Source organism: Akebia trifoliata, chromosome 11 (assembly GCF_017979445.1).
Source record: "Akebia trifoliata isolate Shusen 1 chromosome 11, ASM1797944v1, whole genome shotgun sequence".
NCBI classification, from domain to species: domain Eukaryota; kingdom Viridiplantae; phylum Streptophyta; class Magnoliopsida; order Ranunculales; family Lardizabalaceae; genus Akebia; species Akebia trifoliata.
In genome coordinates this window covers 47,986,130-48,009,072 of record NC_141385.1, presented here as the reverse complement: position 1 = coordinate 48,009,072, position 22,943 = coordinate 47,986,130, and the positions used below count along the sequence as shown (strand labels likewise).

The 22,943-nt window shown below is 33.3% G+C and overlaps 1 pseudogene across 1 annotated transcript; it reads left to right on the top strand.

Annotated features, from left to right (window-relative positions):
• The first annotated feature begins 10,415 nt into the window (after positions 1-10,415).
• LOC147392256 (transcription factor TCP4 pseudogene) lies at positions 10,416-12,821 on the top strand (annotated as a pseudogene). The gene is made up of 2 exons (XR_015170280.1): positions 10,416-12,387; positions 12,466-12,821. The product of XR_015170280.1 is annotated as a transcription factor TCP4 pseudogene (transcript).
• The last annotated feature ends 10,122 nt before the right edge of the window (positions 12,822-22,943 follow it).

Genomic DNA, 22,943 nt, shown 5'->3' with positions numbered 1-22,943 from the left:
TTTCCTTAAACTCTAGCACTTCAGTCAATTTCATTTTTAGAGAAAAATGAAATAATCCTATAAAACACTCAAAGATTATCAAGTAATCCATGATCAGATGTTTGTTATATGAAAATACTCAGCTAAAACATGGAGAACATAGAAGATGACCTCATTTTCTCAACAAACATAAATTATAATCCATCATAGAATGAGTTTCACAAAAAAGTTAGATTTATGACCAGATCTATGACAGTTCGGTACTAAAACATCCAAAACTAAGTTGATCCATTGATGCAGTTGCCTAATTAAGTGAAAATTCCCCCCGATCCACAAATTTATATAAATTTTGCTCAAAACAGATGGATTTAAAGGTAAAATTGAATATGAATGATAATTCACTGAAAATCATACAAAATTCAAAGATCTAAAATCGTAAGTGGCTGATTTTGTGATTCCAATCACGAACTCGCAAACTAGGCTTATGAAGAACTTTCCTTAAACTCTTGTACTTAGGTCAAATTCATTTTGATCATAGAATGAATTTCACAACGAAGTTAGATTTATGACCAGATCTATGAAAGTTCGGTACTGAAACATCCAAAACTAAGTCGATCCATTGATGTAGTTGCCTAATTAAGCTGAAATTCCCCCGATCCACAAATTCCTATACATTTTGTACAAACAGACGGATTTAAATGTCAAAATTGAATATGAATGATAATTCACCGAAAATCATACAAAATTCAAAGATCTAAATTACACCATAAAGAGATCATAATCTACAAACTATTTATACAGAGCAAAACAAGAATACCTCATTAAAAAATCTATTATCATACATTTCTTCGAGATTTCACTACTGAAACATTTAGAACTAAGATGAAAGATGCATTTTTCGAATCCAACAAAGTTCTCCTTGATCTCAACTAAGTAATACGAATTTCGAGATTGAGGTAGAAGATGAAGGAACGATTTCTCGTTTAAGAATCAGATAAAGGGAGACGAAGAGAAGAAAGATCGATGAAACTTGCCTGGTTTTCACTTTTCTGAAATTTGAGATATTTGTGTGGAAATCGCTGCTTCGATAGAGATATGTAATGGCGGTTAAATGGATCTGACTTCGAACTTCGAAACTCTTCTGTATATATAGGTGAAGAGGCGGGAAACGAAGTAGTAGCTTTTTGTTCGTTAAATGACCAAAATAACCCTAATAAATGTATCATATTACCGATTAGTGCCCGAGGTAGGAGTTTCATCAGTTGGGCTGTCGGGGAAATTGAGGAATAAAATCTGCCAATTATGGCTTGCAATGGGCTGGGCCCATGCTAATTGGGAATAAAATCTGCCAAAGCCCAGACTATCCATTTGGGTCTATTTATGGGCTAGGCCGAGCAAGTCCAAAAAATTTAATATGTGTTATATTCAAAAATAAAATAAGTTAATGGGCCGTGCCACTCAATTTACTAAATTCCAAAGCCCCGTTCGGCAACCAAATAAACCTAATAATACTATCCGACCCTATGTTAACTAGTTCGTGGCTTCACTCAATTTGGCATTCAATTTCACAAGTTAGCCACTCTAGAACAAACCCGTTAGTAGGATTAGATAGGGATGAGGACATTTGAAGTTGAAAAGAAGAGTAGGGTAAGAATAGAAGTTGAGGATGGTGGGTTTTGGAAAGAAAAAACTCAAGCTCTTTGTAATTCTAAATTGAAGATTAGGGCATTTAGTCATTTTTCGTTAATCTCTAATAAAGACTAAGGTCAAAGGGGCACACTGTCTATTTGGAAGTTTTAAGGGACTGTCGACAAGAAATTTCACAATTCTACCTCGAGATTCATGAAATAAGATTGCAAATGATTTTATTGATTTGATAAAGATGAGAGTACAAATCTCAATTATTTTCTCTGATTAAAAATCAAATACAAAAACAAAGATGATATCGTGAATGTAACTTTCTTCTCTCCAGGCTTTGTTCATGATCAACTAAGAAGACAACTTTTTATGTATAAATGGTTTCTTTTGATACTTGATTTTCTGTAAATGTTTATGTAGATTTTATTTTTTTGAACTTCGTGCTTTATTGGTTAAAAATAATTTATTGACTTCTGAAGAAAAGTTTTGGGGTTTTAATCTTCTCTTAAATCAGAATCCAATTCTCTTTTGAAGAGCTTTGCTTCGTCTCTACAGAATGGCTTGAGAGTTTTTTCTTCTCTAGAAGGAGAGTTTCTATCTTCCAAGAGAAAGTGATCCAAATTCCTCCCAAATGAGAGAGGTTTTGATATTTATAGACTTAAGTCGAATCACCTTTTCATCTATACCCTTGACTTAAAGGATATGATTGGTTGGTTTAAAGGTTAATTTTGTCTAAATCATATTTTAAAGATTCTATACATTATTGGTAGGCCGGACTCATTTATTTGGGTGTAGAGCCCAACACTTAATATGTGCATAACTTCATTTTATTTAAATCACGAGTTTAATCTACGAAAGTCCAAACCCAAATCATCTGAGGTCTGTCTGAATCAACGGGTCCTAATAAAAATGTGTAGGCTCAAGTCTATTTTTAGGGACTTTTTGATAATTTAGAGAGTTGCAAGATCTCTTTAAATTTTGATGCCTATAGGGACTATCTCAAATATTATCAACATGGAAAAAGGTACATGAAAATTTACGATAAATTAATCCAATTAGTTGGCTTCGTTGCATTTCACAAACTCAATGCGAACCATACCACAAATTGTTTCAATTCAAATCAATTTGTGGGTTGGTATTTGAATAACCCTAATCAAACCTTGTCCATGATGGATCAAGCCAAAACCCGTCCCATTGACCTTACATAAAATCAAAGTAAAATTAGTGTCCAAGAAACACTGATTTTAATATTGAGAAGGGTTATCTATTCTCGCTTTTGTAATTGTGACAGAGAGAGAGAAGAAAATGACTCTAGAAGATATTGTACTAGTTAGGTTGTTTTATGATGTATTTTCAAAAGAATCATCAAGATTATCATCATCAAAATATGTTGATTTCATAGTTGAGTTGCCTCTAGAGACAACTTTGACCAACCAAGATATGTATTATTTTCTATATATAATCGAGATAGTTTAACAACGATTTTTTATAAACCACTTTTGATGGGGTTAGAAGTTTCAGAATAGGCTGATTTTTTTTTTTTTTTTTTTTTTTTTTTTTGTGAGGATGATCTAAATAGTGAGGAAATTATCCTCACCAAAAATCAGTTAATTCCAAAAATTTTAACCCCAATTTATAAGTTAAGGAATCGTGGACCGTCAATTTTTTTTATAAACCACTTTTTGTGAGGTTAGAAGTTTAAGAATGAAATGATTTTTAGTAAGGATGAGATCATCCTACCAAAAAGAGACGTGCTGGGGTGACATAGGATTTACTATGATTCTTACAATTCTGACGTGGACATGTATACATAACCGTAGATGGTTTTTACTCGTATCGCGAGGAAACACATCTATGGTTATGTGCACATCTCACGTCGGACTTGTGAGAATCATAGTAAATTCTTTTTGTCATTTCAGTATTTTCCCACTAAAAATTAACTTATTCTAAAACTTCTAACCCACAGAAGACAAAAATACCGTCCTAACATATAAGAATATATTGTAAATAAATTTATAATATAAGTTATTAGGCTGATTGGCCAGATCGACAGACATAGCTTTCATACTCAAGCGTGACCCTAAACATGAACCAAACCTAACTAAATACATTCAATAACATTATAGCACTGAGACAAGAGGACAAAGCCCGCTCATGCGCACTAGATCATGTAGTTGACATCAACATCAAAAATTGTACCTTGACGTTGATATCGCTACCCTAATAAAGTGGCGCATGGGCTGGAGTGGGCGGGACAGGCATGTTCCTCATGCTTTAGCTGGAAGCCTTGGACCAGTATTTCAATGTGCCACATCAGTCAACATTCAATCAACAAAAGAATGCACGAGGGAAGGAAAAAAACACATACGCATGGTTTTAGAATAGGTATCAAACCCATTTCAACATCAACTGGAAGGAATTTATGTGTGATGTTAAGCATTAGTATGAGAATTTTTGTTATAAAAGTAAAATATACAAATTATTAAAAGATGTATAAATAGGTAACTGTGTAAAAACTAATAGAAAAATGTAAATATTTTTTTATTGTATTTGAACAAAATATTAAATTTTAAGTACCATTTAATTTGTGGTTTAAACCTTGAAATTACATCTTCAATGTCAACTGAACTAAGGATATCAATGGATACCTGATATGTTTCTTAATCAATTATATATTGCTATTTTACGTATTTTAGTAGTGAAACTAAGGGTATGTTTGATTGCACATGGAAAATAGGGTGGAAAATCAATTTCCATGGAAAATGACATTTTTCAAGTGTTTGATTGCACATGGAAATGGAAATTCATTTTCCACCCCATTCCAAAAGTCCACTGAATCATGGATTTCACTTTCCCACCCATATGGGTGGGAAAATGAAATCCACCCATATTTTCCATCCTCAATTCTTCCCTACCACCACCACTACCACCACCACCACCACCATTACACTAACCTCATCGTCGCCGCCGTCGTCATCTCCGTCGCCGCCGTCGTCATCTCCATCGCCGTCACCGTCACCGTCACCGTCGGCTCCGTCTCCGACCACCTTCTCTCTCTCTTTCTCTTCTTCTTCTCCTTCTTCTCCATCACTCACCTCCTTTGGCACCACCACCACCACCACGTTTTCCCCCCATCTTCCTCACTTACCTCCGTTGTCGCCACCGCTACCATCGCCGTCGCCACCATCGCCGCCACATCCTCCCCTTTTCCTCTTCCTTGTCATCTTCTTCTTCCTCTCCCCCTCCTCTCCTCTTCTTCTTTTTCCTTCTCCTCTTCTTCTTTTTTCTCATATTTTTTCCATGATTTTATCCAAGTGAAATCAAACAATGGAATTTGATTTTCCAACCCTACCTATTTTCCACTACTAATTTTCCATGGATTTCAAATTCCATGGAAAGTGACTTTCCATGCAATCAAACATACCCTAAGTGTTTTGATGTCCCAAAAAAACTAATGGGAGCTATATATATATATATATATATATATATATGTGTGTGTGTGTGTGTGTGAAGATCATCATCGCCAAAATCATTACATTTTAACACTACTAACTATACTAGAAAGTTAGTGATTTGGTTACATACAGATACGGTATAGGAAAAGTTCACTTGTAATTTGTATTTTACTCAAAAATTCTTTTTAAAAAATTTGGTAAAAAGTAATATATAAAACTAAAGAAGTCATTTGTTTGGATGATATTGTAAATTTACTGAATTGAAATTTTTATTTTTAATAATGTCGATAATGTAATAGGTTCATGATTGGAATATTTTTGATAGATACCACATTGGTGCTCAGAGCAGGTGATTTGACGGAAGTTGACATCATTATTCATCTTAAGGTGTAAGTGAACGAAAATCACCTCTATAATACATTAGATTTCTTATTATGATCCAATCCAAAACTATTTTGATTATCCCAATCCCAAGTCCAGACCTTTTGGTCGAATGAATAATCTTAATTATTAGGAATTTGAATCATTGTATTCCACCATTGAATGTATTTATACCAATCAATCCATGGACAATCATGATCGATGCTATGTAGATTGCATAAATGTAGGATTAAGCAAATATTAAAATAAACTTTAGTAAGTAAGATTTGTTTCACAGTGACAAAGGTGATTTAACTTTTCCTTCAAATTGAAATCAAAACAAAATTTTGAAAATAGATTTTTAAGACAAATTAAAAAATTGCAGCTAAGTAGTAATGAAATTGAAGAAAAAATAGAGATTGAAACAAGGTAAAAGCTAGAGAAATCAATTCAATTTTCACAAGTAATCTTGCGAAGATTGAATTGATTAATAATCCTAATTTGAGTAATCTTGGTAGTCTAACAATCCTAATTTGATCACAATCCACGCAACAAACCATTATTCGTGGATTTGAAGATAATTCGATTAATACTCTTGTAGATAAATCCAATAGTATAAGTGATTAGTGAATCAAAATGGTATTATCAGATTTATATCTTAAGTTATCATTAAGCGTGATCAAGCTTGATCTTATCTAAGTATGGATCATCAAAATGAGGACAATCAATATAAATCGGATAATCTGATCTTGATAAACTTCTCACAAGCACAATTAAAGCAATTATGAAATAATTGTTTAAACAAGAACAAGATAGACTCACTCCGACATTATTGACCTATATATAGAGAGTTTAGTCGATCATTGTGAGGAACAAATTACATCAATAGTAAAAGAAAGATAATATGGTAGAGAAGATGATAAAGTAAGTCTATGTTGCAATTTGATTCTCAACTTGATAATCTTTCAATGGAATTACAAAGAGAAATTAAATAACGAAGATAAAAGAAAAACACTCTTGAAATCTCACTTCTACAAGAACTCTTTCTCTCAAAGAAAAATTAAAAAATTACAGAGAATTAGCAAGAAGAAGAGGGACAAGAGGAAGGTATTTTTGAGGTTTATCATGATTATTATCTTAATACGGAGAAATAAGAACAAAAATTAAGATAAATGTTTGGGAAACATGCGTATAATTCAGTGTTTTGAGACACTCATCAAACCACAACGTGAAAATTGAAAAATCCAACGAGTCAAGACTTGCTAATTTTGACTGTCTATGATTGATGAAATTTTGGTGTTCCCCAGATTTAATTGTTTAGAGTCGTCGAATTTCTCTCATCCCCCATTAATTTAACGGTTTTGGCCCGTCTAAAAAATATATTCGACAATGAAAATTTTGACGCCTTCATCCGTCAAATATCGATTTTGTTTCACGTTGTGAACCCTATGCCGAGGGATGTTGTGGTTGTAGATTCGAAGGTTCACACCATAAAAATATTAAAAGACCATCTACCAATTTAGACTTTTAAGATGGTGTGGCAACAATAATGGCAATAAAGGAAGGATACTATCAGTTTCCAACTTTAATTTTCTCCTTTTGGTATGCTTCTCATTGAAGTGGACTCAACACATTTAACTTGAAATCAATCACCCCAAGTGGGTCTCAACAGACCTTTTAAGTTTTTATTCAAAATGAAAAGGAATTATTTCATGCCACAGAAAATTAGATCCTTCTTTTGATGGGGTACCTTAGAGTTTAATTCACCCAATAAGTGATAAAGTTAGGTCTGAAATCATTGCCAAGACAACTGATTCAGGTTAGTCGACCATTCATAAAATGAAAAAAAAACGTCGAGATGGAAAGATATTCCTTGAGAAAATTAGTAATCTTCCTGTATAAGCAATTGGTTGGACATTCGGTGATAAATGTCGTTACCAATGAAAATGATTAAAAAATAAAAAGATTGTTGTCAATCGGGAGGATTGATCCACCAATCCAACATGTTTTGTACCAAAAAAATTAGGGCCTTGACATTGGAATAAGGAGAATTACATAACTTCAAGCCTACATTGATTATTCATTTTATAACTGATTTTTGGAATGGTGATGTGGTTGTAACTGATGCAAAGACGGGCAAATATCATGTTGAACCTATAACATTGGACATATGTGTGATGATGATTATCACATTCGTAGGATCACCTTAAGGAGATTTGTTATGACAATTATCCTTCTCTGTCCATGGTACTAATTAATCTATATGTCAAGTAGTTGTGTGGCTCAAAGCCATTCATGATGGTTGAAGAGGACACGTGAGATCCGACCCCTTTTAAAGTAAGCAGAAGCTTTACTTTCTAACCCTTACACTCATAAATGTCAATGAAAATAAATTCGAACTTCAAACGGTGCTAAGACCTAATGACCTTGTCTTTGTGTGTGCGCACGCGTGTATGTGAGTAGATCCATTAACTCTATTTGACACTGCTTGTCATGATTAGAGAAATATGACTCAATCAGCCAACATAACTTTTGGGATAAGACCTCCACGATGATGAGTGATGACAACGTCGACTCAAGCCCATCTAATCTTGAATGGGATTTAACCAATTGAAACCCAAAAAGTTAAAATTAACTAAGATAATAGGTCAGGTAGGACCAATGTTTTAAAAACCAAATCAACTATCAGGATTGAATATTTATCAAATTGGTCGGATTTTGGTTCAATTTGATTGGATCGATATGATGTTTATTTTAAAAACAAATGGGGAATTACCATTTCACAAGCTAAAAATGAGTTATTTACGATTCTACCTCACTACTCATTTTAATTATCGAAACGTGAATAATCACATTTTTGTTTAAAAAAAATTCAAAACAAAATGACCATTTTACAGGTTTAAAGTGAATTTGTCACTTTAAATATGCGAAATAGTCACTTCAAAAACCTTCGAATTCATTATAATTCATGTTTTGATAATTAAAATGAACATGAGTGAAGTCAAAAGTTGATCACTTTTTCGTAAATATTTCTTAAAAAATATGTGTATATTTCACCTAAAAAATGGATGATTCATACTCTAACTGTTTTTATTATAAAATTTGATGGGGTCATAGACACCCCTTATGAGAACATGACGTGCACTTTAAGAAATGATTAAGGTTAAGATTCTGATCCGAACGCGTTGTTGTCTAGCTTAGTTAGCTTGATAATTTCAAGCGTCAAAGAACACTAGAAGGAGCATTCTAGCCCTAATAAATCACATGAGAGAGACAATAGAGTGGCGCCACTACACATATGAGAGAGAGAGAGAGAGGGATGGGCGGCGAATAATAGAAAGGGACGCTTCGTTTGCATTTGCGCCAATCTTTCCTTTTTGTCAGTCTCCATGAGAGCTTGGCTTATAAAAATAAATTTAAATTATTTTAGGACTTTTCCCACCTCAAACGAAGTTTGACGCTCACCATTCAATATAAGATATCTTATCACTACAAGTATCTCTTCATCTCAACCATTCGTTTGACGGAGATAAACAAACCTAGTTTGAGATTAGTTTTTTTCCGATTGTGTTCTTAGAACATCTCCAACACATAGTTGCCCATAATCATTTATGGGTCATTTGGTGCTCATGGGTATCCATCAATGGATATGCATTCCAATTGTGCTATCCAAAAATTATAATACATAATTTTGTTTTTAATTTAATTCAAATTTAAATTGATTTGAAATTGTAATTTTTTTCTCCTAAAAATATGGGTACTCAAAATTTCATGACTCAAAAAATGGTGTCGGAGACACCCATTTTAAATTCCACTACACAAAATGGCAGTTGAGAGGGACTGGGTACAAAGTTAAAGATGTTCTAAGTCAACAAGTTTTGATTAAAATTACAAATCCAAATTAAAATTTAAAATCTAAACAAACTTCGTATATAAAATAAAATATATATAATATAATTTGGATATCTCACATTTTATAGAATTGGGTCTTTATTGGATTGGGACATGTTGATCTAGAAATGATTGAATAACTTATTGGATCAGCCTCTTATTGGAATTCAAGTCCTTGATTCAAATAAAAAGTAATCGGATTAGATTTCAAATAATGATTCAATCCATTAATAGCCCTATTGTCTCCATCATAAATCAACTATTGACTCATCTCAATGTGACTACCATGAGTACATGTCATGGTGGCTGTTGAATTTCGAATTCTTACTTAGGAACAAATATTCACAGGTCTTTGGGTGCAGGAAAAATTAAAATAAATAAGTTGTTATGAGGTGTTTTGTATTCTTATTGTTGAGTTATGTTTTCTATTCTTGTATATGGAGAATTGTCATGAATTGAATTTGGATCTTTTTGATGATTCGTTAACGACCTGCATAACTCGTTTAATTGATAATGTGTGAGATTTCCCCACCATTACTGAGGATTCGGGGGCTTCACCCCCGAACAAAATATTGGGCCCATTTAATTTGATTTTGGATTCAACCCGTTTAACCTCTTTGTAACCCTAAGAAATGATAAGAGTTGAAACCCTAAGAGGTGTGAGAGATATACGAGAGATAGAGAAAAATTATAACTTAGTTCTTCTATGATTAATATAGTGAAATCGTCATTTTCGACAATAGACATAGGTAGATGCTTTGACCAAATCACGTATATCTTGTATCGTATGAGATTCTTGTGTTCTTGTTTGATTTATACTTTAGATCATAGGATTTTTTTTTAACACTTATTAAACTTCAAGCAATGTAGTATTAAAAGGGATCTTTCCAAATTGTGGTGTCAACTAAAACATATGCAACTCCACATCAGGCAAGTATCTTGAACAGGAAATCTGAATTGTTCCATTATCTCAACCGTTTGTTTATGTGGAACCTCAAACGTGGTTTGATGTTTAGAAAAGTCTATGAACTCGTGGAGCAGAGGATCCGCAGTAATTGAGAAGTCATGCCAGAGAGAGAGAGAGAGAGAGAGATCATGGTGGGAAGAAGGTGATGTGGTTTCTTTTCAGCAAAGCAAATTAAAGAAGGAAATAAAAAACCAAAATTCTGAAGAAGGGGTCGCTTTCTGAAAGTGAGATATTGAGGAATCTATCAAACCAAAGGACTCAATTGAGTCATAACCAACGGTTCTACCAAGCAAAGTAAAGTCTCTTAAAACCGACCACGAGAGAGAGAGAGAGAGAGAGAGAGAGAAGTGTGAATGAGGGTTGGGGTTTGTGTATAAAGTAGAGAACACAGAAACAGCAGAAGCAGCAGTTCTGAGATTATGAAGTTCTTTCATCACTTCTTCTGACCAAATTCTGATACTCTGTAAACCCAGTACGCATTTTTTTTATCCTCTCTCATATAAGAAGGAGAAGACAACCCATTGCAGGAATTTTCCCCGGAAGCCTTCTTCAAATTTCTTTGTTTATAGTTCTTGCAGAGTTTCAGAGGGTACATAGAGAGAAAGAGATAGAAAAGAGAGATGGGTTAGAGAGAGAGAGAGAGAGAGAGTTCGGTTTGATCAAAATTTTATAATAGAGACGGAGAAAGAGAGTACTTAAAGATTGGTGATGGGATTTGAAGTGTTGGATGGCAAAGAATTTGGGGAGGAGCAATATCAGGTTTCAGAGTTGCAACATCTGCAACAACAAGAGGAGGAAAAGTTTAAGAAATCCAAAGCTCTAATTGGAAAAAAAACAAGATTCTGACTCTGGATCACCTTCAGAGCCATCTCCACCAAGATTAATATCACCCACAACAACAAGAGGAACAACAAAGATTCCACCAAACACAGGCTCCCAATAATAACTCTGCTTTGATGACCTCTTTTGAAAAACAGGGGAGCACCATCAACCATGCAAGTTTCGAGGACAGAATGAGAGAAAATCAGAACAACCAACAACCTTCAAGAATTGGGTTATCAAGGAGAAGTACTAGAGACGTAGAAGGAGAGATTGTAGAGGTGGAAGGAGGTCACATTGTGAGATCCATTGGAAGGAAAGACCGTCACAGCAAAGTCTGCACAGCTAAAGGTCCAAGAGACCGAAGGGTTCGTCTCTCCGCTCACACCGCTATCCAATTCTACGATGTTCAAGACCGCCTCGGCTACGATCGACCCAGCAAGGCCGTCGATTGGCTCATCAAGAAGGCCAAAACCGCCATCGACAAGCTTGCTGAGCTTCCTCCTTGGCAACCCAATTCAATTGTTCCCACACAAGAGGATAATCGACAATTTATCGAAGGTGGTTCGATTGATCAGCCAATGGTTGATGAGCCACAAATCGATTCTGGATTTGGGTTTTTCCCTCCATTAGATTCTGACTCCATTGCTGATACTATTCAGTCCTTCTTCCCCATGTCTGCTTCTGCTTCTGCTTCTACGTCTTCGTCCTCTTCTTCGCTCCATTTTCAAAATTATCCGCCCGATTTACTATCTAGAACCAGCAGTAGCCAGATTCAAGATCTTCGCCTTTCGCTTCAATCTTTCCAAGACCCAAGTCTCCATCAACCCTCATCGTCCACCCAACAAACTCTTTTCTCTACGTCTGCTTCACCTGCATTTGATGCCATTTCCATGAATTGGTCGGATCAGCAGCAACAGCTGCCCGAGATGTGGCGGAGCATGGATGTCTGCGTTGGTGGAGGTGGAGAATTTGTCTTTAATTCACCGGCATTGCAACCAATGTTCGGCCAAAATCCATTTTTTTCACAGAGGGGACCCCTTCAGTCCAGTAATTCACCACATGTTCGTGCTTGGATCGACTCACCAATTGACACCATTGATCATCATCAGACTTATACAATGCATCCATCATCCATATCTTGCATTGGATTCTCTGGGTTTCGAATTCCAGCACGAATTCAGAGTGAAGAGGAGCATAACGACGGTTTTTCCAACAAGCCGTCCTCTGCTTCTAGCCATTGAGTGATGAAAAAAATCGAAATTTTCCCTTCCCCAGGTATTAGTTTCCAATACCCACTTCCCCAATTATGTCAATTAGATCTTGTTCTCCATGAATCTCATTCTAATGTCTCAGGATTTTCTTTCATTCCTGGAACGAGAATAAGAACAAGAGTGGAACCGGAATTAATCCGGACGAGAAAGAAGGAGAAGGGATCGATTTCGTTTTCTGAATCCAATGGCCCTTCATGGGAAGAACAAATCTGTGTGAAATCAGGTTTTTCTATCCTTGGTTAAGCTAGCTAGGCTTAGTTTGTTTTATGTATCTACTTTCTTTCCTGTTTGGAGAGCTTTCTACTTGTTTGATTTTTGTTGGATTTCTTAGTATTTCTAGTGTTGAATGTTATGAGTTATGTCTCCAATAAAGAAAACTTGCTTGTTCTCATAAAATTCTCATTTTTCTCCTCTTAAATAAAAGAATATAGATGCCAATATCAACTTAATTTTGAGAGAATTCTTTCAAACTGAGGAAGAATCCATCTCTTTTTCTGATCTCTGCATTGTATTATTTCTTATTTGATAGGGTTTGTAGCTTTTAAAATCTGAAAAATGAGAGAAGGGTCTTTCTCTTGTCAGGATGTAGATTGTGATTGTGTTTGTGGATATGGAAGTTTGCATATTTAATTAACTTCCTTCAATCCCAAAAGCATTGGAAGAATCACTCATCTTTTACATATCCATCATTTTCAAAGTCCCTTGTCAAAAGGTAGGAGTTTATGGGGGGAGTAAAGGAGAAATCCTTGTCCATGAATAGTAGTAGAATGTTGCTATGTTGGGTTGTTGGTAGTTCACTTTGCAACTCATGTTGCTCCCAACTAAGGAAAGATGGAAAAAAAAATTCCAATTCTGGTGGAAAAATATGGAATAATTCCAAATCTTTGTAATCTTTGAATAGTGTGTTTTAATCTTTAATTGGGGTGTGATAAATAATTTAAAGAATTGGGATGTAATAAGTAAAAATTGGGGTGCCAATAGCAGCTTTCTTTCAAAGGTTTGTTTTTTTTTTTCTTAGGAACCTTCCTTCCATTGACACCCCTCCTTGAGAGAGAGGTATCTCTAATTTTCTCCCAACTCGAAGGGGTATCTCTAAATTACCCCTTATATTAGATATATACAGAGATTCGGATTCCCAGTCAAACTCTAGTTAGACTTACATATATCCTTTATAAATCACACACGACTCCCCCTTAAAAATTTCAAAATAAAAAACCAATTAAGAAAACAAACCGAGCCATCCTCGCTGTTTCGCCTTCTTGACCACCATGAGTGACCCTGACCCTGACCCTAACCCATGGCTCGACCAATACAAGAACAAGAAGGTCGTATTAGCCACTATGCTCTGTTTGTTCCTTTTAACCGCACTCATCACCATCCTCCTCCAGTATTTCTATACCAAATATTTATTAAGACAAGCACGAGACCGAGCCACATCCCATCAACTCAGAGTGATCGTTACCGAGCCACAATCCAACTCACTCGAGTCACCTCAGACAGGGCTCCACCCATCCCTCATCTCCTCCTTACCCATGTTACTTTATAACACAAAACTCAATTCGCCTGATAAAATTACCACATTACAGTGTGCAATTTGCTTGATCGAATTTGAGGAAGAAGAGATGCTTAAAATTCTACCTAATTGTAACCACTTATTCCATTCAAAGTGCATTGATCTTTGGTTGAATCGTAACTCTACATGCCCAATTTGTCGAACTGAGTCGGCTGTAACGAGTTTGGAGAGTGCGATTGATGCATCGTAGGATTCTAGTATGGAGAGATTGGACGTGAGAGTAGAATCTTGATTCTTTGAAGAAGAAAAAGAAGAGAGGCAGTGGTTTTAGGTACAATAGTAGGAGAGGAGATTCCACAATTAAGACATTTTTGTTCTGGTTTTTGGCTATTCTGGAATTAAATAAAATTGTTTCCTTTCTTTTCCTAACTTTTGTTGGATTAATGGGATGTTAATTATTCACATTTTATTTACTGTTTTTTTTTTTCCCCCTGTAAGAGCTGGCAATGATCTGAAATATAGGGTATCAATGGATAGTCTAAAATTCGAATTCGAAAATTTCGGATATTGGATTTGAATTTGAGGATAGTTTTATATTTTAGAATCCTTATCGAATACAGATTTGGATATAAATATTTCGAATCCAATAATATTCGATTCAAAATAATATATATATATATATTATTTTGTTTGATTTATTTATTAGATAAATAATATAATATATAATATAATTTTTTAATAATGAAAAATCAATAGGATAGGAAAAATAATGTTATTTTTTTTCATATACAAATTATTCGAATTTTAATAAGATATTATCTAATAGGATAATCGTATTTGAATTCAGATAGAGTTTTAGAACATCTGTTGGATTCGAATTCAAATTTGGACATCAAATAAAAAAATTCGATTCGGATTCGGATATTGTTGTATGCGGACCAATAAGCATTCGTTGATAGCCCTACCGAAATATAACCATACCGGTCTAATCTGAAAAAACATGAAAAATCAGATTCGAAAAAAATCCAATCCGAGCATATTTCAATATTTTTTTTTCTTAATTTCATATAAATATATATAGATAAAACAATTTTGGCAGATCAATTTCAGATTAAGGATGAAATGAAGAGGATCAAATTCGATTCGCATATTCATTAATCCGTTTGAATTAGGTATATCTTTAAAATATTCCGATTGGTATTGGAGTGGCACTAATCTAATACCGAACCAATCCGTTGGTAGTTCAAATCCCTATAGATAGGGGATCGGACCCATATTTGGGTTTTTGCCCAGTCCATAGACCATGGTCTTGTCCAAGGACCAATCCTGGCGATGTACAGTGCCCGCACATCACATGCACGCAGGTGGCCCCTGAGTTATTAATGCTCATACTAGGTATCGAACTCACGGCCTATGAGCATTAACCATTTATCAGTCCGAAATTGCCATTGAGCTAATCACTCCGAGTTGTTTCCATGCTTAGTTTTTAAAGGATTAATGGAATGTAGAGTTTCAATTTTTTAATCTCTTGATTGATAGACTTATTCTCATAATTTAAGTCTGTCAATGGATTGGGTTTGGAGTGGTACCAACTTGGTAACAATCCGATAAGAAATTAATTAGACCAGTACATTATTTCAAATCCAATCTGTAAAATCGTGATTTTGGAATCAATCCAATTTTCATCCCCTTTTCAATTTAATAAAAGTATGAGGTATAACATACAACATTTTTATATATTTCAAAGACAATAGTTCAAACCATGATTTTAGCATAACTTAGTGGCCAAATTGACTTTGTCTCTATTAGATTTCGAGGTGACTTGACCCAAAATGTATCAGACTCAGGTCAAAGAGAAACTCGAGTGAGCTGTTCCTCCATATGTAATATTTTGTGGGTAACAAAAAATGAATATTTTAAATTTCATATAGTTTTTTACTTGCCTGTTGACCCAACTAGATTCAAGTCGGGTCAAGTTTTTAAAACTAGGTTTCATACCATATTAAAATCACTTTTCTTTGAGATAGTTGAGTATTTATTAGGGTTGAGAGTTGAGACACTTACCATGATAAATACATATAAATAGTAATTTCTTCTTATGGGACCTACTATATCAGCCATGATGATTTTCATTACTTATAGCATGAAATAGACCTCTTATAGTGAATCAAATTGAGTTCTCATAGGTTTTTGCTGAAACAAGTGGGCATCTCTTTAATCACATGTGAAGGAATTTTTCTTAAGATATTGCTATGGAGGGGTTTTGTTTTCTAGCATTTGGTATCACATGCAATCATCTTCTTTTGGGTTCCAAAGGAAATGCTTTTTAGGGTTTCATTGAGGGTCCATTTCACATGTTTGATATAGAGTTAGGTTGGGATTCCAAAGTGAGTAGATGTTTGCATAGATAATTTTTCCATCTACCCAAATTGAGAAAAAGTGCTCTTTTAAGATGGCATATTTAATGGGAATATTGATTTTTGAGTAGAAAACCTCTTAATGAAAACCAGTTTCTAGGTTGGCAAATATGATGAAGGAATAAATAAAAGAAATATCAGAAATAATTAAGAGTGGGGCTATCATAAGATTGGGTCAGATTCGAATATCCATTCCGATTTGATAACTTCGGAACTGGGTGATGGTTTGGGCTCCAATAAGAATCCAATTTGATAACCTATTAAATCAATTCTCGATCAATTAATATCATACATATATATATATATATATATATATATATATATATATATATATATATATATATATATAGATATATATGAAATTTATATATATTTTGTAATCCGGTTATATTATCTGATCGGATTTGAATTCTAATAATGAGATATAATTAAAATTAAAAAAAAAAAAATTACATCTGACATGGTTTTGATCCAATTCATAAAAAATAGAATCGTGATAATCTGACTTACCCAAGTGGCATACTCAATCGACACCCCTGACGTGACATGATTGGGAACTATATATAGAATTATGGTTTCCCATAAAAAGGTGCAGTTTTGTATCCTGAAGAAAGCAAAGGAGAGTAAATCCACAGTTCTCAACCCTATCACACCAGGGGTGTCGACGTGAATAAGTCAGATTATCATGACTCTATTAAATAAATTTCAGATCCAATCTAATTTGTATTTCATTGGTCACAAATTGCCCAAATTTGGGATGGAAAAAATTAAGGTTTTTAGATATTTTTAATTCAGTAAAGACTTTTGAAGAAATTTTAGAAAATAAAAATTATGTGTATAATTTGTGAACTTATTAAGTTAATGTTGATATTAGCAATTGGAGTTTTTAAACCTCAAACAACAATTTGCTCGGGATCATTACTGATTTCCTAGAAATACATTTTTCTTAAGAATCCATTAGTATCTTCTCCCATCTCAACCGTTGGTTTGATGGAGAGCCTTAAGCGTTATTTGACATCACGAGGGATTAGCTCATTGGCAATTTTGGATTGATAAGTGGTTAATACCCGTAGGTCATAAATTCGATACCCAGTATGAGCATTAATTCCTCAAGGGTCACATGCAAGGACACACCCTCACTTACTTGGAGCATGTGATGTGTAGGCATGGCATGTGCATGCCCCATGACTAGTCCTTGGATAAGACTGTGGATTTCTAACACCTTAGAGATGCATGACACATGATGAAGACCTCAAATTAATCCATAATTCAACATGGTAAGATTTCTATTAGAGAAATTATATATCTTAACTTTCTATTTTCCTATTGTGAGATTTTGTGCATTTATTTTTCATGTCAAGAGGGACAATATTCTATGGTAATTGCCTACTTTTTGTCACATTAATTTACAGGACATGATTTGACTGTAAGATGATTGTTTGGTCTCATACTAGTTTGATGGTTATTGCAATCTCAACAATTTAAGGCATCATTTCTAACAAGATGATGATTGAGCCATCAACCAAAGATTCTTTGTGCATGCTCGTGTTCTGACATTTTTTCTAATTAAATGGGCCAAACTCAATTTTCATTTTTATTATATTTTATTTGCAATTGTGAGTGCATTTTCAGGTCATCATCAATACCTCATAAAATGCATCACAAAATATAAATTATTCATAATTATAAGATTGGTAAAGAAAGACAAAAGAATAAGAGAATGTGATTTTGTCTACGAGATTTCCCAAGAATTGTAGGGTACGTCTCCGGGCTCATTGAGTCATTTTACGATGAAAATTCTATGAAAAGAGTACGATTGATCTTCTCTGCTATTGGTTTCCCTCTCCATCATTACTTCTTCTTCCTTTCTCTCCCTTTGAGGAGAAGAGGTCTATTTATAACATAGTGTCTTAATGTCTTCTAAAAGCTTTTGAAATTTGTAACCACAATTTCTTAAATTCTTCAAAGATTGTTCTAATTATTTGAAGAATGTTTTTTGAATATTCTTAAGAGAATTTCACTTCGACGTTGAGCGACTAGTTTCATAAGATGATGATGACGAAAAAAATGCCACATGAACGGTGGATGATGCATGCAAGTTTTTGACTCTCACAATAACGTCCGTTTTCCATGTTTCATTGAACTTACGGGTATGAATTGCTGAGACAAATATAGTGGTGCTATATGCTTCTCTCATTTTCCTACTAGTCATAGGGCATGTTTGGAAATTTAACAATCGGGCCACTCAAGATTAGTTCAGGTTTGAACCTTTTAAATCTTGTTCCACAACCCTACGATGGCCATATTTTTAAATTTCATATTTTTTTGTCCTAAAATTGGTTCAATTATATCTTTTTTGGAGCACAATCTAAAATAGAATCTGCTCGTAGGAGAAAAGGAAATCAGGAAAAGCAATTTATTTCATCAAACAACAAAAGAAAACTAGATCAAATCAAACCAGAAATGATCTTGAATTAGACCATAAATGAGCTTTTCTCGAAAACTAACAAACAAGTCCTAATGTATTGTATCGTTGTATGTTGCGCTTTAGGTGTACATCCCAGTACATCCCAATCTGTAGTTTTCTAAAAAAAAATTTATGTAAAGAACACTTATATTAAATGTTATTTTAGATCCCGTCCCGTTTCGGAGAAATTATTGTTTTTGAAAGCCTTCTAAATATTTAAAAAAAATAGTTCTTCTTCACTGAAAACAAAATCCATAAAGAGTTGTGATGATCATCTGACGCCTCCCTCTGACATATGCCTCCATCACAGAACCGTGGATCAATTGCCTCGAGATACACAAGAAAAGACTTATGATTATATGTATCTCAAGGTAAATGATCTACGATTCTGTGATGGGGCGTATGTCTAAGATGGGCGTCAAAAAATCATTATTCATCCAGAAACAAATTTGATTACTAATTAAACTGTTGATATATATATATATATATATATATATATGGGAAATGTTCAGCAACAAACATTTTGACAAAACATTTTTCAAAACATGGGTTAGAGGTTTTGGAATGGGCTGATTTTTGGTGAGGATGATCTCTACGGTGAGGAGATCATCATCACCAAAAATCAGCCCATTCAAAATGGTTTATAAAAAATGGACGGTCCACAATTTTTCAACTTGTAAACTAGGGCTAGAAGTTACCGAGGAGATCATCCTCACAAAAAATCAGCCCATTCCAAAACCTCTAACCCATGTTTTGAAAAATGTTTTGCCAAAATGTTTGTTGCTGAACGGGACCATATATATATTTATATTTAAAATTACATATTAACTAGAAAAACTCAAAAATATATAAAATATTACATGGAAAAGTTCAAAATTCTAAGGATAATACTGAAGTAACATTAAAATGTACATCGATCGCACATTCTGATGTGGTGGTGCACACATAACCATAGATGCTTTCCATTGATATACGAGTGAAAAGCATATATGGTTACGTGTGCACCACCACATCAGAATGTCAGAATCGATTTACATTTCAATGTTACTCCAGCACAACTCAAATTTTAATAAAAAAGGCTTTTTTTATTTTTTGTTTTGTTTAGTTGATCAATGCCTTTTAAATTTGTGATTTCAACCCATCGATCATTTTCAAAGCCTTTGATAAGGTAAACAATAATTTATCTTTTGAATCTCTTCAAAGTTAATCTAAATCACAGTGAAACTTAGAAGGGTGGAGTGTCATTTGTACCAACAGGGCAGTAGGGGTGTCAATGGGTAGGTACTAGTTCAGTTGTTAATGTACTTAGAAGGTAGAACTATAAACATTCTAAAAAAACGAATTTGGGCACTTCATGTTAAAAATAAAATTTTATTTTCGACTTTGGCTCCCCTTAGCATTCATGGTGTGTCAATAAAAATTTTCTAATATTTTTTCGATTCTAGTTCTTGTCGGTTCCAATTCCGATAAACATGAGTACTCATTGGTACTAGTTCTTTATAATAAAATGGGGGAATAATATTTCAAATCATTGTTATAAATTGAAAAAAAATATATAAAAAATTCCTTTCAAAAAATTAATATATTATCTACAAAGTATCAACTTAGTTATTGAGAGATTCAAAAGATAATGACATGAGTTATTATTATTTTTCAAAAATTAAGATTCATTTCCTTTGCAAATAATAAACTTTTAGAAGAGATGGGCCATTTAAAACTTGAATACATGAAAAATTGAAGAACTTGATATAATACATATGTATTAATTTGAAAAAGGAAAAAAAAAAAACCTAAAATCATATATTTACTATTATAATGAGAGAAGTCGGAGCAGAAGTGGCTCAACACCAAAGTTTGGAATAAAAAAATGCCCCCACCTCTACATTTAAATTTAAGATAATCAGAGTCATTTTGGTCAAAAATAAATAAATAAATAAAAATTGCAACCAACCACCCAAAAATCGTATTAGTAAGTTTTCAAAATTACAAAAATATCTTTTTGTTTTTAACTATGTAATATTTAAAAATCTTTCAATCAACGTTTTAAATTACAAATAAACCCTTTTGATACATGTTTGTTTGCATATGCCACCTTCTAGTATAAAATAAAAAGAAGTAACAAAATAAATTTTGAGTACCCGTAGGATAAAACCGAACGGTTTTGATTCTTATCAGTTTGGTTCCATATTGAGTAAAACACAAACCAAAATTGAGGTTTTCAGTTTCGATTAAATGGTTACCCATTCATACCCCTGCGCAACAATTAATGTGGTCTCATTGAAAGACCTTTGTCTAACTCTAAATGAACCATTATGTATCATGGACTTTAGCGTAAAAAAGTAAGGTTATTATTGTTATGTGTATTGACATTTTTTGTAAATGTAAAAAAATATTTAAATTATTATTTAAAAAACACATCTATACAATGACATCGTTATACTCTTAATTTCTCATACTAAAAAGTAAAATAATAAATATTTTTAAATACGATTACAAAATATTAAAGATTATGAACTGAATAACGTCTCTATGAGATATTAGACACATGTACGTCTGGTCAGACTGGGCGGCAAGTTGTTAAGCCCAGGCTGACCTAGATTCTTTGGACCTAAGAATTAGGGAAAATTATTTAATGAACCTTGATGGAGGGATGTATTTCATTCTAAACAACCCCTACTTTTTTCATGGTAACTAAATAGTCTAGATTTTCTTTTTCTAAACAAGCTCAAATTTTTTCAAGGTAACTTGATAGTCCATTTAGTGAACTTTTTATTATTGCCCCCCTCATCCCCTTGCAATTGGTGAAATGGATGATTCAAATCGTTGAGATCGACAATTCAAACTATTGAGGTCAACCTTTCATCCAATTATTGACATTGACTTTTTACAATCGTTGAATCAATTATTGTAAATCGTCAATCTTGATATTTGAACATGAATCGTTGAATCAACCATTTAATTATCGTTATTGATCTTTTTTTTAAAATTGTCAATCTTGACATTTTGAACATGAATAATCAAGGACAGCCATTCAAATCGTCGATCTCAAAAATCAATTGTTACTGAACGTAGAACATTAGTGTTCTAAAGGTATTGGGATAACCAAAAACCCCGTTATAAGTGACAAGATTGTTTCTTGTTCCTTGCAAGACTTAATTAATTATATATTTTATTTTTATAAAAGTATTTTAAATTTGTTAGTTCAATGAACATTCTTTTTCAAAGCCTTTGATCAAGTAAAAAAAATTAGTTTTTAAAAATTTTCAAACCTCATCGAAATCTCAATGAAACTTAGAAGTGCGAGGTGTCATTTTTACCAATAGAGCAGGGGGAGGGGTGTCAATAGGTAGGTCATGGTTCGGTTCTTAATGTACTTAGAACCATAACCATTATATTTTTTTGGTTGTGGTTTGTGTCAATTCTGATTTCGATTTTATAATAACTAGAACCAAAATGAAACCATCAAGAAACACAGGTACTTATCAATTCCAATTCTCAAGAATCGAATGTGAAAAACATAATTTAAATCATCATTATAAAAAATCTCTTTTCAAAAAATTAATTTATTATCTACAGAGTAACAACTTAATTATAATTTATTCCAATAAAGATATGAGTTAATGATTTTTTTTTCAAAAAATTAAAATTCATTTTCTTTACTAATGATAAACTTTTAGAAGATATTATTCATTTAAAATTTTGATGCGTAGTTTATATGAATAATTGAAAAAATTTATATAATATGTATTAATTGAAAAAATTTATATAATATGTATTAATTTAAAAATATAGAAAACCATAAAATCATATATGGTATAAAAGAAATAACAAAGTGGATTGGTCTGCTACCTATATGATATAATCTAACGGTTCGAGTTCCCATCCGTTCGGTTCCTTATTAGCTCGATTCTAATTGGTTCTGATAAAAAGGAAATTGAAACAGGAGTTTTTGGTTTCAATTCCGGTTAAATGGGTACCCATTGACACCCCTACATGGCAATCCATTTGACCTCATTTAAGATCTCTCTCTGACTCTAAATGAACTATTATGGTTCGTGGCAGAAAAGTAAAGGAATCATTGTTATGTGTATTGGCATTTTTGTAAATATCGAAAAATCTCTATACAATGAAATCGTTATAATCTTAATTTTTATAATAAAAGT